A 17165-nucleotide genomic window follows, 5' to 3' on the forward strand; every position below is an offset into this window, starting at 1 on the left:
GAAAGAGAGAAAGAAAGAAAGAAAGAAAGAAAGAAAGAAAGAAAGAAAGAAGGAAGGAAGGAAGGAAGGAAGGAAGGAAGGAAGAAAGGAAGGAAGGAAGGAAGAAAGAAAGAAAGAAAGAAAGAAAGAAAGAAAGAAAGAAAGAAAGAAAGAAAGAAAGAAAGAAAGAAAGAAAGAAAGAAAGAAAGAAAGAAAGAAAGAAAGAAAGAAAGAAAGAAAGAAAGGAGGGAGGGAGGGAGGGAAGGAAGGAAGAAAGGAAGGAAGGAAGGAAGAGAGAGAGATAATGAAAGAGAGAGAGAGAGAGAGAGAGAGAGAGAGAGAGAGAGAGAGAGAGAGAGAGAGAGAGAGAGAGAGGAGAAGTGGGGGGGAGGAAGGAAGGAAGAGAGTCAGTGACTCCCATCTCCCATTTCCTTGACCACCATGTCCCCTCCTTCTCATGTTGAAGGGACAGTCTAGGACACCAAATCAAGAACCTTGAGAATAGCAATGCTTTCCCAACCACCAAACATGCTTCCAGGCCAGCCCCTGCAGCCATCACTGAAGGAAGGAATCATTCAGAAGAAAGGATTCACCTTCCTCACCACCAGTAACAATAGCTGGTTACCAAATATCACCTACCAAAAAACCCTTAATCTTCTACCTACAAGAAGCCTTTCCCAGTTCTCCTGAATGCTTCTGCCTTTCCTTCTTTAATAATCCTTTAATGTATCATATGTCTTCCATGCACATAGTTGCTCCCATGTTATCTCTCCTATGGCTGTGAATTCCTTGAAGGAAAGGATTGCTTTTTTAACTTTCTTTTAGCTTGTAGCTCCAACTTTTAGTCCAGTGACTGGCTCATTGTAGACACCTGATAAATGCTTGTTGCCTTGCATCAGGAGACCTCTCCCAGTAGAGTTGCCTTCACAATTTCAAATAGTTCTTGATCTCTTCTTTCTGACAGCTGTTTGCTTATTGCTGCCATTTCCCTGACCCTATTTTGTGGAGGTAGTTTTGAAAAGGGGGAGGAAAGGCAGTGACTCAAATCACAACACTGTTTTGAAGAGTAACCATGAGATTTTGGCAAGAAATGAGACCACCCTCCAAATTTCTCTATTATAACGATGGAAAAATTAAGGTTTGGGGGTTTATTGGATCATTCTAGCTATCCAGTTAGTGAAAACTCTTGCAGTAAAGTATTAGTATGTCATTTGATCTGAAAAATACTTCCAATTTCCGACAAAACACAACATCAGGGGGAAAAAATCAATACTATATTAGCTCTGAGGTTAGCAGAAATCTATGAAGAACAGAAGACAAACATACTAGGAATAGTCTGGGAAAATAAGAAAGAAAAGACAATCACCCAAGGTCATAGCTCCTTGCTAAAAGGTGGAACTCCCAAAGCAGTAAAATTAATCTTTTCATTAAATTTAATATACCTCCACTATGAAAAAAATGAACCTTGAAAAGCTTATTCACACACAAGTTAAAATACACAGTGGTTCATATCCAAACCAGGTCTGAATGAAATATTATTGGACAAAAACTACGTGAAAAGTTCAAAAAACTTGTGGTATTCCATTTTAAAAGTTTCATATCTGATATTTTTAATAGCTTTTCTGTTAAAAGATTTGTTTTTTGTGAAGCTAAAATTAAAGTGGTGGTCATAGTTACTGTGGCTTAAAAGCATCCTCAGTTCTATAGGGAAAGGCCAAAATGGAACACTAGCTCTGATTTCAGAATTTTCTGCCCTTAAAAGCTGCTTTCTCAGCAGGCAGCTATTATATGGTCCAGTTCAACTCTCTAGTTAGAGGCCATTGTTGAATAAAGAAGAACACCTGACTTCCCAAGTCTCTGTCTTTGCAGTGTGAGTAACATTATTTACATATCCTCAATAGGTCAGGAGATTTCTTAAGTGCCCATTATCATTAAAAACAAATTATAACCATAATAACAATAACTCTGACAATGAACTTTTTTTAATGTTGATCCCTGGAAAATGGTAGAGGACAGAATGAGTAGCCAGGAAGGGAATTAATAATGCCATATATTTACAGAGTAGGAAATGTGAGAAATTCAGTTAGCCAATTAAATAACTGATTTATGTTATATTGATATTTAGGTACCTATTGATATTTGGAAAAATCTGGTTTGATCTGAATTTTTAAATATTTTGTTTATGATCAGAATGAATGTAGCAAAAACCTTTCAAATTGATGTGATTGAATTTAACCCAAAACTATTTTGTTACTGTCTCATTAAATTTTAAATAAATTTAGAATATTCTTTCTTGTTTATGTAATATTGAATTTTTCTGATTATTTACTTGTATTTTTATATTGTTTATTGTTATTTTAAGAAATACTATTCTGTCTTTAATGTGACCATGAACAAATTTGAAACAAGGGGACAATTTTAAAACTTATTTAATGAGATGCCAGAGGAGTAGGGACCCTCCATTCCCATCAAACAAATCATCTGAGGCTCATGAGGGGTGAAACCTGCAACGCTTGGGTCATATCCAGGTCATAATGAAGATTCCATGCTGCCTTGATAGGTTTGAGGTATTATAATTGTCAAAAGTGATGAGTAAAGTGACTCGAAGTTTCCTTCCAACTCTAATGCTTCGCAATTGTGTCTATACAGACAGAAGCTGAAATAAATCTCATGAAATTGATAGAAATAGAGAGTTGATTTCTGTCACCGAAAGAAAAATGCATGACAACAGATGGTGGGTAAAAATTTTATTTAACACCACACAAGACACTTAAAAAAAAGACATTTTTCTGAAAATATTCATATTTGTATTTTGTTCTATTTTATCAACTGTGTGTACACAATGCTAAAACTCATTCAAAAGTGAATATATTAAACAATTAGTCATTTTGTCAAACAAGACAGAAATAATTAGATGGCATAGTGAATAAAGTGCTAGGCCTGAAGTCAGAAAGACTCATAAACTGGAAAGATACTTATTAGCTTTGTGACCCTGAGCAAGTCACTTAATCCAGTTGGCTTCAGTTTCCTCATTTGTAAAATGAGCTGGAGAAGGAAATGGCAAATTATTCCCGTATCTTTGCCTAGAAAACACAAAATAACATCACAAAGAGTCAGAAACAATGGAAATGACTAAACAACAACAACTATTAAGAAAACTGTGATTTTGACCATGTTCCCATGGGGAAAAGGTACATTTGGGAGTTCCATAAAACAAATTGTCACGTTATGCCCAGACCCGTTTCCTCCTCTACAAAAGTGAGAGGTTTGTACCAGTTGATCAATAAGGTTTCTTCTAGCTCTACAATCCCTTATTCTAGCACAGTGCTTTTCAAATATCAGAACCTCAAGTCTACTTTGATAGGCCAATGCTGCTTAAGACCTTAAGATCTTAAGACTGAGGCATATAAAGGATCATCTCTTTTCATATACTGTTGTTCAGTCATTTTTTTTTAAAACCCTTATCTTCCGTATTGGCTCCAAGGCAGAAGAGTGGTAAGGGCTAAGCAATGGGGGTCAAGTGACTTGCCCAGGGTCACACAGCTGGGAAGTGTCTGAGGTCAGATTTTAACCTAGGAACTCCCATCTCTAGGCCTGGCTCTCAATCCACTGAGCTACCCAGCTGCCCCCTATATTTTTATAAAAAGAGTCTCTTTAGAGTCCTTGTGCCTGGCCCTGAAGGGAAGTTCACATTTGAACTTCACTTCATCACTCAAGATATTTTTGATTACATCTATGAAAAGTTTAAGAACAGTTTTGAACCTATATTGGCGAGTTATCCTATATTTTTATGTACCTTGCCACTGTCATTTATTTTTACACTAATTATACATATTTGGGTATGGTACCCTTTACTTTAGTCTTATATCACAGTTCCTATTTACTTCTTTTAAAAATAATTTTTAAAAATATTTTACTTTCCCAATTACAATTACATAATAATAAATTTCAATATACATTTCCTGAAATAAGATCCAAGTTGTCTGTCTCCCTCCATCCCTCTTTACCTCCCTTCCTTCCTCCCTCTCAGAAATAGCAAGCAATTTAACTTCTGTAATACATGTATTATCATGAGAAACATAATTGTTCATTGTAGTAAGAGAATACTCATATAAAATCAAAACCCCAAAATAAAACCATAAATAAACTAATGTGAGAAATCATATGCTTTAATCTGCATCCTACTCCAACAACTGGAGTTGGATAGCATTCTTTCTCATAAGACTTTCAAAATTGTCCTGAATCACTGCATTTCTGAGAGCAGCTAAGTCTTTCAGAGTTGATCATTATACAATATTGCTGATTCTGTGTTCTCCCAGTTCTTCTTATTTTGTTCTGCATCAATTCATATAGATCATTCCAGCTTTTTCTGAAATCATCCTGCTCATCATTTCTCATAGAACACAATATTTCATCACCAACATATAACAAAATTGCTTCATCTGTTCCCCAGTGGATGGACATCCTCTCTTGAATTGTCACTTCTCTCAACCTGCTCATATCAGCCCATCATTTTTAGCTGCCTTCTCAGTGATACACATTTGCAATTCTTCAGAGATTATGGTATTCCATGACTGAAAGCCCTATAACACTGGCAGAGAATTGGGATTTAAAATCTGAATCTTTATTACAGGGAGAAGTTTAGATTCACTGAAAGACCTGAAAGATATAGTAGATACTTTGGAAGAGTTTGTCAAATTTTTGAATCAAATCTCACTCAAGCAAATCCTTTTCCAGATAAGACCATAAATTTTCAGAAGCCATCCAAAGACACTATAAAAAGCAAATATCTACTTTTTATCTTGGCATTAATGTTAAATGACAGATTATATAAAGGATAACTTGATTATTTTGGACATAGTATGATGTCTTCTGCAAAAATCACCATGGGATTAGAAGCCTGTGTAATTGGGAAATTTAACAAAGACCAAAATACAGAAAGATGCTCAAGTAGTTTTTGCTGATGTCTTTTAATGTCTATATAGCCTTTAATAAATCATGAACTTCATGTGTCCCAAGCAATATGCCTGAAAGTCCAAATAAATGTCAGGGAAAGGTAATATTTTAATGTAGGAGTCACTTTTTAGAGAAAGTAAATCCTTATCAGTTACTGCCATGGGCTATATTTAAAGTATTTTGCATCTACACAATGCTTCCTTATAGTCAACACTAACCTACTGTATTCTGTCCTTAAGAGGAAAAAAAAAACAACTATAAATGGAACCATGTAAACAGCAATAAACTGGCTAAAAAGAATTATTGAACTAAGGATATACTTTACTCTGGTGACAACTTGTACAGCTAAGGGGACAAGAGAAAGAGCATATTTATATACTTATTAATTTATGCACAAAACAATGACTTGGGAAGATCATAGTTTTATTTTTTTTTGTTTTGTTTCAGAACAGTTTGTGCTTTTATTAAAAGGCATGAAGCTGAGGAGGAGATTTCAGAGAATATGGGGGGAAAATGATCATGGGCAAGACAAAAGTTAATAGCAAAATACACAGTCAGTGACATAAGAAAATCTCAACAGTAAGGCAATATCCTCTATAACCTGCAAGAGTTGGCATTTCTTTTTTTTTCCATTTGATTAAGTTTATTTAGTCAATTTAAAACATTATTCATTGGTTACAATAATCACATTTTTTCACTCCTTCCCCTCCACCCACTCTTCCTGCAGCCAACACGCAATTTCATTGGGTATTACATGTGTCCTTGATCAGAACCCATTTCCATGTTGTTGATTACACTAGGATGTTCATTTAGAGTCTACATCCCCCAAAATATCCTTTCAACACATGTATTCAAGCAGTTGTTTTTCTTTGGCCTTTTTACTCCCACAGTGTTTCCTCTGGATGTGGATAATGGTTTTTCTTGTAGGTTCCTTCGAGTTGTTCAGGGTCATTGCATTGCCACTAATGGAGAAGTCCATTACATTCGATTGTACCACAGTGTATCAGTCTCTGTGTACAATGTTCTCCTGGTTCTGCTCCTTTCACTCTGCATCACTTCCTGGAGGTTGTTCCAGTCCCCATGGAATTACTCCACTTTATTATTCCTTTTAGCACAATAGTATTCCATCACCAACATATACCACAATTTATTCAGCCATTCCCCAATTGAAGGGCATCCCCTCATTTTCCAATTTTTGGCCACCACAAAGAGTGCAGCTATGAATATTCTTGTACAAGTTTTTTTTTTAATCTCTTTGGGGTACAAACACAACAGTGCTATGGCTGGATCAAAGGGCAGACAGTCTTTTATCGCCCTTTGGGCATAGTTCCAAATTGCCCTCCAAAATGGTTGGATCAATTCACAACCCCACCAGCAATGAATTAATGTCCCTACTTTGCCACATTCCCTTGAGCATTCATTACTTTTCTTTCCTGTCATGTTAGCCAATCTGCTGGGTGTGAGGTAATACCTCAGAGTTGTTTTGATTTGCATTTCTCTGATTATAAGAGATTTAGAACACTTTTTCATCTGCTTATTAATAGTTTTGATTTCTTTAACTGAAAATTGCCTATTCATTTCCCTTGCCCATTTTTCAATTGGAGAATGGCTTGATTTTTTTTGTACAACTGGTTTAGCTCTTTATAAATTTGAGTAATTAGATCTTTGTCAGAGGTTTTTGTTAAGAAGATTGTTTCCCAATTTATTGCTTCCTTTCTAATTTTGGATGCATTAGTTTCCTTTGTACAAAAACTTTTAATTTGATGTAATCAAAATTATTGATTTTACATTTTGTGATTTTTTTTTCTAGCTCTTGCTTGGTTTTACAGTCTTTCCTTTCCCAAAGATCTGACAAGTATACTATTCTGTGTTCACCTAATTTGCTTATAGTTTCCTTCTTTATATTCAGGTCATTCACCCATTTTGAGTTTATCTTGGTGTAGGGTGTGAGATGTTGATCCAAACTTAATCTTTCCCATACTGTCTTAAATTTTTCAAAGCAGTTTTTATCAAAAAGTGGGTTTTGGTCCCCGAAACTGGGATCTTTGTGTTTTTCACAGACTGTCCTGCTGAAGTCATTTACCCCAAGTCTATTCCACTGATCCTCCTTTCTGTCTTTTAACCAGTATCAAATTGTTTTGATAACCACTGCTTTATAGTATAGTTTGGGATCTGGGACTGCAAGTCCTTCCTTTGCATTTTTTTTCATGATTTCCCTGGATATCCTTGATCTTTTGTTCTTCCAAATGAACTTTGTTATGTTTTTTTCTAATTCCGTGAAGAAGTTTTTTGGTAGTTCAATGGGTATGGCACTAAATAAGTAAATTAATTTGGGTAGTATTGTCATTTTTATTATGTTAGCTTGTCCCACCCATGAACAATCAATGTTTTTCTAATTGTTTATATCTAGTTTTAATTGTGTGGAGAGTGTTTTTGTAAAGATTAAAAATTTGGGGAAACTGAGGCACGTATAAATTAATTTCCCTCTGCAAGGAGTATTATATTTTTATGAGGTTTATTAAAGGTTAAGGATTAAAGAAAATACAGAATAAGAAAGCACATGTTTAGGCCCAAAGAGACCTAGACAACCTCACTTATATCATGAAAGAGACACGTCTGCTGGGAAGCGGAAGAAGGAAAGACAGTCAGTAGACTTTACAGCCAGGTTAAATAAAATTTTTGACCTTGTTCAGGTGGAAATCTCAGTAAGATTAGAGGGCATTCTGGGAGCTAGCAAGGACTCCTGGGGTTTGGAGTCTGGAGTTCAAGTCTCCATTTTTACATTTTGTAGTTGTATTCATATAGTTCCTGTGTTTGTCGCAGCAGATAGATTCCTAAGTATTTTATATTGTCTAAGGTAATTTTAAATGGAATTTCCCTGTCTAATTCTTGCTGCTGATATGGATTGGGGATATGTAGAAATGCTGATGACTTATGCGGGTTTATTTTGTATCCTGTAACTTTGCAAAAGTTGTTGATTATTTTGACTAGCTTTTTGGTTGATTCTCTAGGATTCTTTAAGTATACCATTATATCATCCACAAAGAATGATAGCTTGATCTCCTCACTGACAATTTTAATACTTTAAACTTCTTTTCCTTCTCTAATTGCTACTGCTAGTGTTTCTAGTACAATGTTAAATAATAGGGGTGATAATGAGCATCCTTGTTTCACTCCTGATCTTATTGGGAAGGCTTCTAGTTTATCCCCATTGCAGATGATGTTTGCTGATGGTTTCAGATACATACTGTTCATTATTTTTAGGAAAGGCCCTTCTATTCCTATACTTTCTAGTGTTTTCAATAGGAATGGATGTTGTATTTTATCGAAGACTTTTTCTGCATCTAATGAGATAATCATGTGATTTTTGTCAGTTTGCTTGTTAATATGGTCAATTATGTGGATTGTGTTCCTATTGTTGAACCATCCTTGCATTCCTGGTATGAATCCTATCTGGTCATAGTGAATAACCCTTGTGATGACTTGTTGGAGTCTTTTTGCTAGTATCCTATTTAAGATTTTTGAATCTATATTGATTAGGGCGATTGGTCTATAGTTTTCTTTCTCCATTTTTTAACTGCCTGGCTTTGGGATCAGTACCATATTTGTGTCATAAGAGAGGTGTAGTCAATATGGCAGCCTAGAAGGGGCAGAAGTTCAGGCCTCTGAATACCCTTCCTAACCAATCACAAATTGAATGCTCCTAGGGGACTGAAAATCAAACTGAACAACAAGACAAAGCCAAGGAATGCTCCTGCTGGACTTAATTCAAAATATACGCCCCCTGAAAAGCTGGAATCCGAGAATACTCGTGTTTAAGGGGAAGACAGAAGGAATGTCCCAGGACCTATCTACCCTTCCACCCAGAGCACTGAGACTCCAGAGGCAGTGGGAACATCTGGGCTGGCAAAAGTGCTTGTCTGGGGGGTGTACCTTGAGGGCAGGGCTGTGCCAATATCAGAGCATGCATCACAGAAGGCAGGGAAGGAGCTAGAGAGGCAGCAAAGACCAGGCAGCCTGACCAGAGCTGTGGAGATACTACATATTTGCTCCAGCCTTCCAGGAGATTTTGGACTGAAAGCACACCCAGCCCAACTAAGCTGAACTTAATCTCATCATAATTCTACAGAACACAGGGAAGCCCAGGCTCCACACCCATCCTCATTGACTGCTGGACTTTAATCCAATCAAAAGCCTCCAGAGAACAGAGAATATTAAACCCCCAACAACCCTCCCCAATAGACTACACCTAGAGATCTTCTATTAAAGCTCCAATAGGGAGGACTGACAGAAGCCCCCAAAACCAAAAAAAATGAGAGGACCAAGAGCACAGACAAATACAGGGAGTAAAGAAGGGGTGAATATAAGCAACCAACAGAAAAAGAAGAAAGAAACTACAATAGACAGTTTCTATTCAGCAAATGGAACAGAGGGGGAGAGATCAGCAAACGATAAATCAGAAATCCCAGCGAATTGGATAAAGGCTGTGGAAGAACTCAAAACACAATAATTAAGAGAAGCTGAAGACAATTGGGAAAAGGACTTATCTTAAATATTAAGATAAGTCATCTGGAAACAGAGGCACTTGAACTAAAATGAGAAAATAGTGTCTTGAAAGCCAAAATAAACCAGCTAGAAAATGAAGCAAAGGAGATGAAAGATGAGGCAAAGAAGATGAAAGATGAGACAAAGGAGATGAAAGACAAGGTAAAGAGGATGCAAGATGATCTTCAAAGAAAATCAGACTAGAAGGAATTGGAAGCCCAAAAAGCCAGGGATGAAATCCAGTCTTAAAGAACAAGAATACAACAACAACCGGAATTAAGTGACCTCACAAGGCAGCAGGACACTATAAAACAAAAAGAATGAAAAAAATTGAGGAAAATAATGAAGTATCTCATTCACAAAACAAACGATTTAGAAAATTGTTTGAGAAGAGATGATTTAAGAATCATTGGTCTACCAGAAGACCATGACAAAAGAAAAAGCCTAGACATAATGCTACAGGAAATTATTCAGGAAAACTGCCCCAATATCCTAGAACAAGTGGGGAAAGTGGAGATTGAAAGAATCCACAGATCACCTCTTGTATTTAATCCCCAACTGACAACACCCAGGAATGTTATAGCCAAATTCAAAAACTATCAGACCAAAGAAAAGATATTACAAGCTGCCAAGAAGAAGTCATTCAGATACCATGGAATCACAGTGAGGATAACGCAGAATCTGGCTGCATCCACACTGAAGGACAGAATGGCATGGAATATGATATTCTGGAAAGCAAGGGAACTAGGTCTACAATGAAGAATCAACTACACAGCAAAACTGACTATATTCTTACAGGGGAAAGTATGGTAATTCAACACAATAGAAGAATTCCAAGCATTTGTAAAGAAAAGACCAGACCTGAACAGAAAATTTGATGTCCAAGCACAGAACACAAGAGATTCATCAAAAAGTGATTAAAAAAGAGGGGGAAAAGAAAAACAAAACAAAACAAACAAAATTTTAAGAGACTCAATAAGTTAAAATGATATGTATCCCTATAAGAAAAGAGGTCATTGGTAACTCTTAAAAACTGTTGCTATCACCTGGGCAGCTAGAAGAATTACACTTAGAGGGAACAGTAACAAAGTGTATAGGATGAAAGGACAAGACATAAATAGGTATATAGATATGCATGCATAAATACATATACATGTATGTGTACACACACACACACACACATACATATACAACCAGAGCTAAAAAGAAAGAGGTTATTACTAAAAGAAATGGGAAAAGAAACAAATAGGAGTGAATTTATATGTCACGAAGAAGCTCATGGTGAGAGGGGAAAGAACATCAATACACTGGAAGGATAAAGAGATTGGAGACAAGAAATACTCAACTCTTATGTGCTTTGAAACTGACCCAAAGAGGGAAGAGCAATCCAATCAATTGGGGCAGAGAATAGCTTTGCGCCCTTTATGGGAGTAGAAAGGTAACAAACGGACTGGTGGGGAGGGAAGCAGTACAAGGGAGGGAAAGGGTTGGGGGGGCAATTTTAGAAAGACTACAGGGAAAATAAGGGGGAGAATAAGATGGGAGGGGGGTAGAAAGGGAAATAAAATAAGGGTGGGAACTAGGGGGACTGATTATAAACAAACATTGGTGTAGAAGGAAATAGTGAAAGAAGAAAAGGCAGGACCAGGAGTAGAAATCAAAATGCTGGGAAATACACAGCTAGTAATCATAACTCTGAGTGTGAATGGAATGAACTCATCCATAAAATGCAATATAATAGCAGAGTGGATTAGAATCCAAAACCCTACCATATGCTGTTTACAAGAAACACACATGAGGAAAATGGATACGCATAGGGTGAAAGTGAGAGGATGGAGCCAAATCTACTGGGCATCAACTGATAAAAAGAAGGCAGGAGTCACAATCATGATATCAGACAAAGCCAAAGTAAAAATAAATCTAGTTAAAAGAGATAGGGAAGGTAATTACATCCTGATAAAAGGCCATATAGACAATGAGGAAATATCTGTACTCAACATGTATGCACCAAATGGCATAGCATCCAAATTTCTAAAGGAGAAACTAGAGGAGCTCAAGCATGAAATAGACAGAAAAACTATACTAGTGGGAGACCTGAAATAAATCAAACCAAAAATAAATAAGAAAGAGGTAAGAGAAGTGAATTAAATCTTTGAAAAATTAGAATTAGTAGACATGTGGAAAAAAATAAATAGGGACCAAAAGGAATATACCTTCTTTTCAGCAGCACATGGTACATTCACAAAAACTGACCATGTATTAGGTTATAAAAACATTGCAAATGAGTGCAAAAGGGCAGAAATAATAAATGCAACCTTCTCAGATCATAATGCAATGAAAATAATAATTAGTAAGGGTACATGGAGAGGTGAATCAAAAATTAATTGGAAATTACACAATACAATTCTCCAAAACTGGTTAGTTAAAGAACAAATCATAGAAACAATTATTAACTTCATTGAAGAAAATGACAGTGTTGGGACATCCTTTCAAAACCTATGGGATACAGTCAAAGCAGTACTCCTTGAGTTCATATATTAACAAATTAAGAAGGGAAGAGGTCAATGAATTGGGCATGCAAATTAAAAAACTAGAAAGTGAACAAATTAAAAATCCTCAGATGAAGACTAAATTAGAGATCCTAAAACTCAAAGGAGAAATTAATAAAACTGAAAGTCAAAGAACTATTAATTTAACAAATAAGACTAGAAACTGATACTTTGAAAAAACAAATAAAATAGACAAAGTACTAGTGTGTCTAATTAATAAAAGGAAAGGAAAAAACAGATTGGCAGTATCCAAGATGAAAAGGGAGACCTCACTTCTAATGACGAGGAAATTAAGGCAATCATTAAAAACTACTATGCCCAATTATATGGTAACAAATATGGTGATCTAGGTGAAATGGATGAATACTTACAAAAATATAAATTGCCTAGACTAACAGAGGAAGAAATAAATTACTTAAACAACCCCATATCAGAAAAAGAAATTGAACAAGCCATCAAAGAACTCCCTAAGAAAAAATCCCCAGATCCATATGGATTCACAAATGAATTCTATCAAACATTCAAAGAACAACTAATCCCAATATTATACAAAGTATTTGACAGAATAAGCCAAGAAGGAGTTCTACCAAATTCATTTAACAACACAAAGATCATAGTTTTAGAACTAGTAGAAGCTTCATTTAATCCAACCCTTGGTATTTTACAGAGAAGGAAACTAAGACCAAGAGAAGTTAAATGCCTTGTTCAAAAGTTTTCCTTGTTAATGAACAGCAAAGCCTGGATATAAACTTATTATTGGTTGGTTTTAATATTCCCTAGAACCTTTGTCATGCTATTTTAGATATGGAAAACTTTAGAAATCCTCCTTAGCCACCTCTCTTCATTTTGTAAATTTATGATGAAATTGAGATGAAGATAATGATAAAAGTGATGATGATGGTAAAGTATTAATTTCTTACAATATGCATGGCATTGTGCCAAGTTCTGGTGATAAAACTACAAGAAAACAGGTTATTCCTTGCTCTCAAGGAGAATATGTTCTAATGGGATAAGGGAGAACAATACAGTAATGGGAACTAGACAATAGCAAATGAGAGGGTATTGGAGCAGACAGGAAATTGATTTGGAAGCCTGGTCCAGAAAAGGGAAGGTAAAAAGTCCTATAAGACTCCAGACATGTGGAGGCAGGGTTCAAGGGATATTAACACATAACAGAGATCCAGATAAGTTACTAAAGAGTTGGCATTTGATTTCTTATTGATAACTATCATTCTCGAGATCAGATCATGAGTTATTGATGGAATCAAAGAATACCTGGGTATCCTGACTAATCACAGGGCTTTCTTTATGCTACTTTCAGATGTACCAAGTAAGAGCCAAAAGACATAGGCTAAAACTCAAATCCTGACAAGTTCCCAAGATGGACATTTTTCTCACCTAGAGCCTCAGGACTATTTTCTCAGCAACTCAGATTCTCTCTTTTGGAATATACTTCATAAGGGTATGAAAAAAAAGACCACACAGCTGTGTCTTACATGGCCACAGACACTGGTTCCATCATATTTTCCCACCATTACCAAAGTCTACTGCTAGACATGGAAAGATCCCCTCCCCCCCCCAGCTCAGAAGCCCTAGCATTCTCGCCTTCCTTCACTGTAATTGAGCACTGGTTATATGGTAGCGACAGCTTCATCTTTTTCTTCTCCCCAACATACTTAAGTTTCCAATAGCTAATAATGATAATGATGACAGATTACATTTCTATAAGGCTTACTAGGTGCCAGGCACTGTCATAATTATCTAATTTAATCCCTACAACAACCCTGGGTGGATTATAGGTTTTGAAGCCAGGAAGGGGCTCTAGAAAGATGAAAATTCTACAAGATGAAGAACCCAGACCTCAGAAAGGTCAGTGACTTACCAAAAGCCACCCAAAGTATTCAATCTATATAACAGGTCCTTTGGCTCCAAATTTAGTGCATTTTCTATTTCATTTTAGTTCCTGAAATCTAACTCCCATTTTTAACACCAATATTCTATATATCTTGTTATATGCTGGCAAGCCATGGAACATTACAATCTCCAAAGAATCAAACATGATTATCACCCAGAGGGCAATTGAGACACATGGTAGTTATGAACAGGCTGAAACACAGTACAAGCTAGGAACTGTGAAGGAAAAAAAGAGCAAAAGATGGCAACAAAGAAATAAAGAAAAATAATGAATAAAAATGATTGGCCAGTGGGCAAGAGTAAAAGGATAACCCAATGGCTCACCAGAGTGTTCCACTGCAATCTTTACAACTTCTATAGGAAGAAAGGAAGGTTTGCCTCTAGCATAAATTGTGGATTCCCTATAGGAAACTTAGGGAAGAAATAGATAAGTCACAAAGAATGAAGAAGTAAGGATGAGGTGTGATCTGCATTGCTTGGAGAAGAGAGAATCCCTCAAGTATTTGAGTATGTGCTTCTTGATATTTGCACTAATTGTCCATGATGCCTAAAATGTTCTTCCTCCTCACCTGTCCTACTTGCTTCCTTCAAAACTCAACTTACAAAATTCTAGCTTTTGCAAGATGCCTTTCCTACCATCACCCCAGCCAGTCCTTTTAAAATTACCTTCAATTTACCATATATATCTTGTGCATAGGTATTTTCATGCTTGTTTCTCTCATTATATGTGCTCTCTAAAGGTGGGGACTCTTGTTTTTTTTGCCTTTTGTAATATACCCAGCACTTAACACATTGTCTGATTCCTAGTAAGTACATTATAAAAGCTTCTTGACTGCCTGACCTACTATAACCATTCCCTCTGGACAAATCATTCCACTGTAGATAAAATAATGTATATGCTCACCCATTAAAGATTAATATCATCATGGTGGTAGAGAAAGAATGGACAGGCAGAGGACCCTTAAGACGGATGAAAGGATTTCTCTAATTCAGGTAATTATTTGTTAAACATCAAAATCACTATGAGAAATAATGGTGTTGAGTACTCTCCATTCCCTGTCTTTACTATGTGACTAGGGAACAACAACCTATTATACATGAAGGGGTTTTCTGCCAGGCAGAAGGAGAGCTCGATTGATCTGATCTGACAGGTATGCATTCAACAGCCTGGCTGCTGTAAAAGTGTCTTTCTGAGAGTTTATTTACAGCAAAATTGCTAACAGACACCAGAGAACATTCTGAATAGCATATGTTGCTGTAATTGAGGGAAAGAATACCTGTTTGGAAGAGGAATTTTCTTTCTAAACCTGTGAATCAATTCACATGAAAGACAAATAGAAATTACATGTTTCAAAACTGTTTCTCAAACCTCAAAGGTCTAATTTTTTTTTAATTCTAAAAATTAAACACGAAGCAACCCAGACGCAGAAATGGGATGGTAACATCCAGAAATAAAGAAAACATCTTGTTTGTGGGTCTCTCTCACATACTGATAGGGAGCAAGGATCCCACACTCCATATGGGGACAAAAGTATTTTTATAGACTCATTGACACCTCTACGGAATCTAAAAACTTAAAAAAAAAAAAAGATACTACCGGCCAATCTTTGAATGTTTCGTTTTTGACCTCAGCTCTGGTAATATTGCTCTAGGAATATGACTAATTGGTAAGCTTTGACTTATCTAAAACGACAGATTCATAACTTGGGATGCTGGCATTTAGGGCAAACTTGACTGGATGGAGAAGGATATTATTCCAAAACCATTATACAGTGCCATCATCTCTGATCTCAAGTCATAGGATCATAGATCTAATAGTGGAAGGAGGCTCAGAAGCCATCTATTCCAATGTCTTTGTTTTATGAATAAGAAAACTAATGCCCAGGAAACATGTATAACCTACCCAAGGTCACATGAATATTAGATTTGGTCACAATGGTATGGCTGGGGAGAGGAAGGAAAAACATTCCTCTAAGAAAAGCTTCATTGCATGGGTACCCTGGAGGTGGAGAATGGTGGCCATATGCCACCATAATATTTCTTAATTTTCCAAAAAGTGGAGTCAAGGTTAGACTTGTCTAACTCATCACCCCTAATCAGAAATTTTATTAAATCTAACAGTTTTTACCACCATGATATTACCATATTCTGAAGGTCTACTTTATTTATATAACACCTGGTCAACTATATACCTAATAAAAATCAACTCTGAAATCCCATCTAGCTTGAGGAAATCTAGATTTTTAGCTACCTTTATCCAATCCATGCCACACCATATTGTAAATTGATGAGAAATTAAGAATATTTTTAATAGAGTTTTGGGAAGGAAGTTTTATGCTCTTAGAAGTGGGAAAATGATATACAGAAGTCAGGAGAGCTTTGTGAAATGGAGAGAGCCTGAAGTTTAGATAAGAAGACTAGGAAACATCTATCAAAACACAAAGAATCAGAGGATTTGGGAAATATTTTGATGGGAGATGAGAGAGGAGGAGAAAGCCAGAGAGCAAGGGAGCTATGAGTTCCTTGAACACTATGCTTTCTCAAAATGAAAGAAAAACTTATTTGAACTATAAGCCAGTAAGCTTGACTTTGATTCTTGGGATGTTTAAAATGGACTTATTAAATAAATTATTACTGAATACCTAGTGTTGACGGGAAATTTGGATACCTCAGTTTTACCCCTGCCCTTTTAGAAACCCCAGGGCCAGGCATGCCTGTTTTGGTTTGAACTATAGACTTTAAAACTGGGAACCCAAGTGTGAGTGGGATCTGTGGACATAGTAAAAATCATTGAGTACCTTTATTTGTTTTAGAGACTTCTCTTATTAAGTTAAAGTTCTCTCAGGAGCCCAGCTCTCAGTTTGACCCTTTCCTTTTGTAAATTGTTGTGGTTGACTGCTCCCTGATCCCCTGAGACTGGCTGCAGACCTCTGCAACCTGCTTGCAGTTATCTATCAGGCTTCCTATACCTAGTTCTCCAGAGGGTATATAATACACCAAAGGTCTGTCCCTCTTTGGAGCTGGCATATAGCATAGTGTCTTCTCCCAGGAACACATCCCCAGAGTCCCCAGGGTGCAGGCCCTGTGAAGATCTTGGCGCTGGGCTCTGCATGGTGGCTGAATATTGGACCTATCCCTATTCCTGATTAAAAACTTGGGTTTTTCTGACTATCTAGTAGTTCTGGGTTATTTCCAAGTTAACTCTAGAAACTAATTTCATTT

This window comes from Monodelphis domestica, chromosome 6 (genome assembly GCF_027887165.1).
Source record: "Monodelphis domestica isolate mMonDom1 chromosome 6, mMonDom1.pri, whole genome shotgun sequence".
NCBI classification, from domain to species: Eukaryota; Metazoa; Chordata; class Mammalia; order Didelphimorphia; family Didelphidae; genus Monodelphis; species Monodelphis domestica.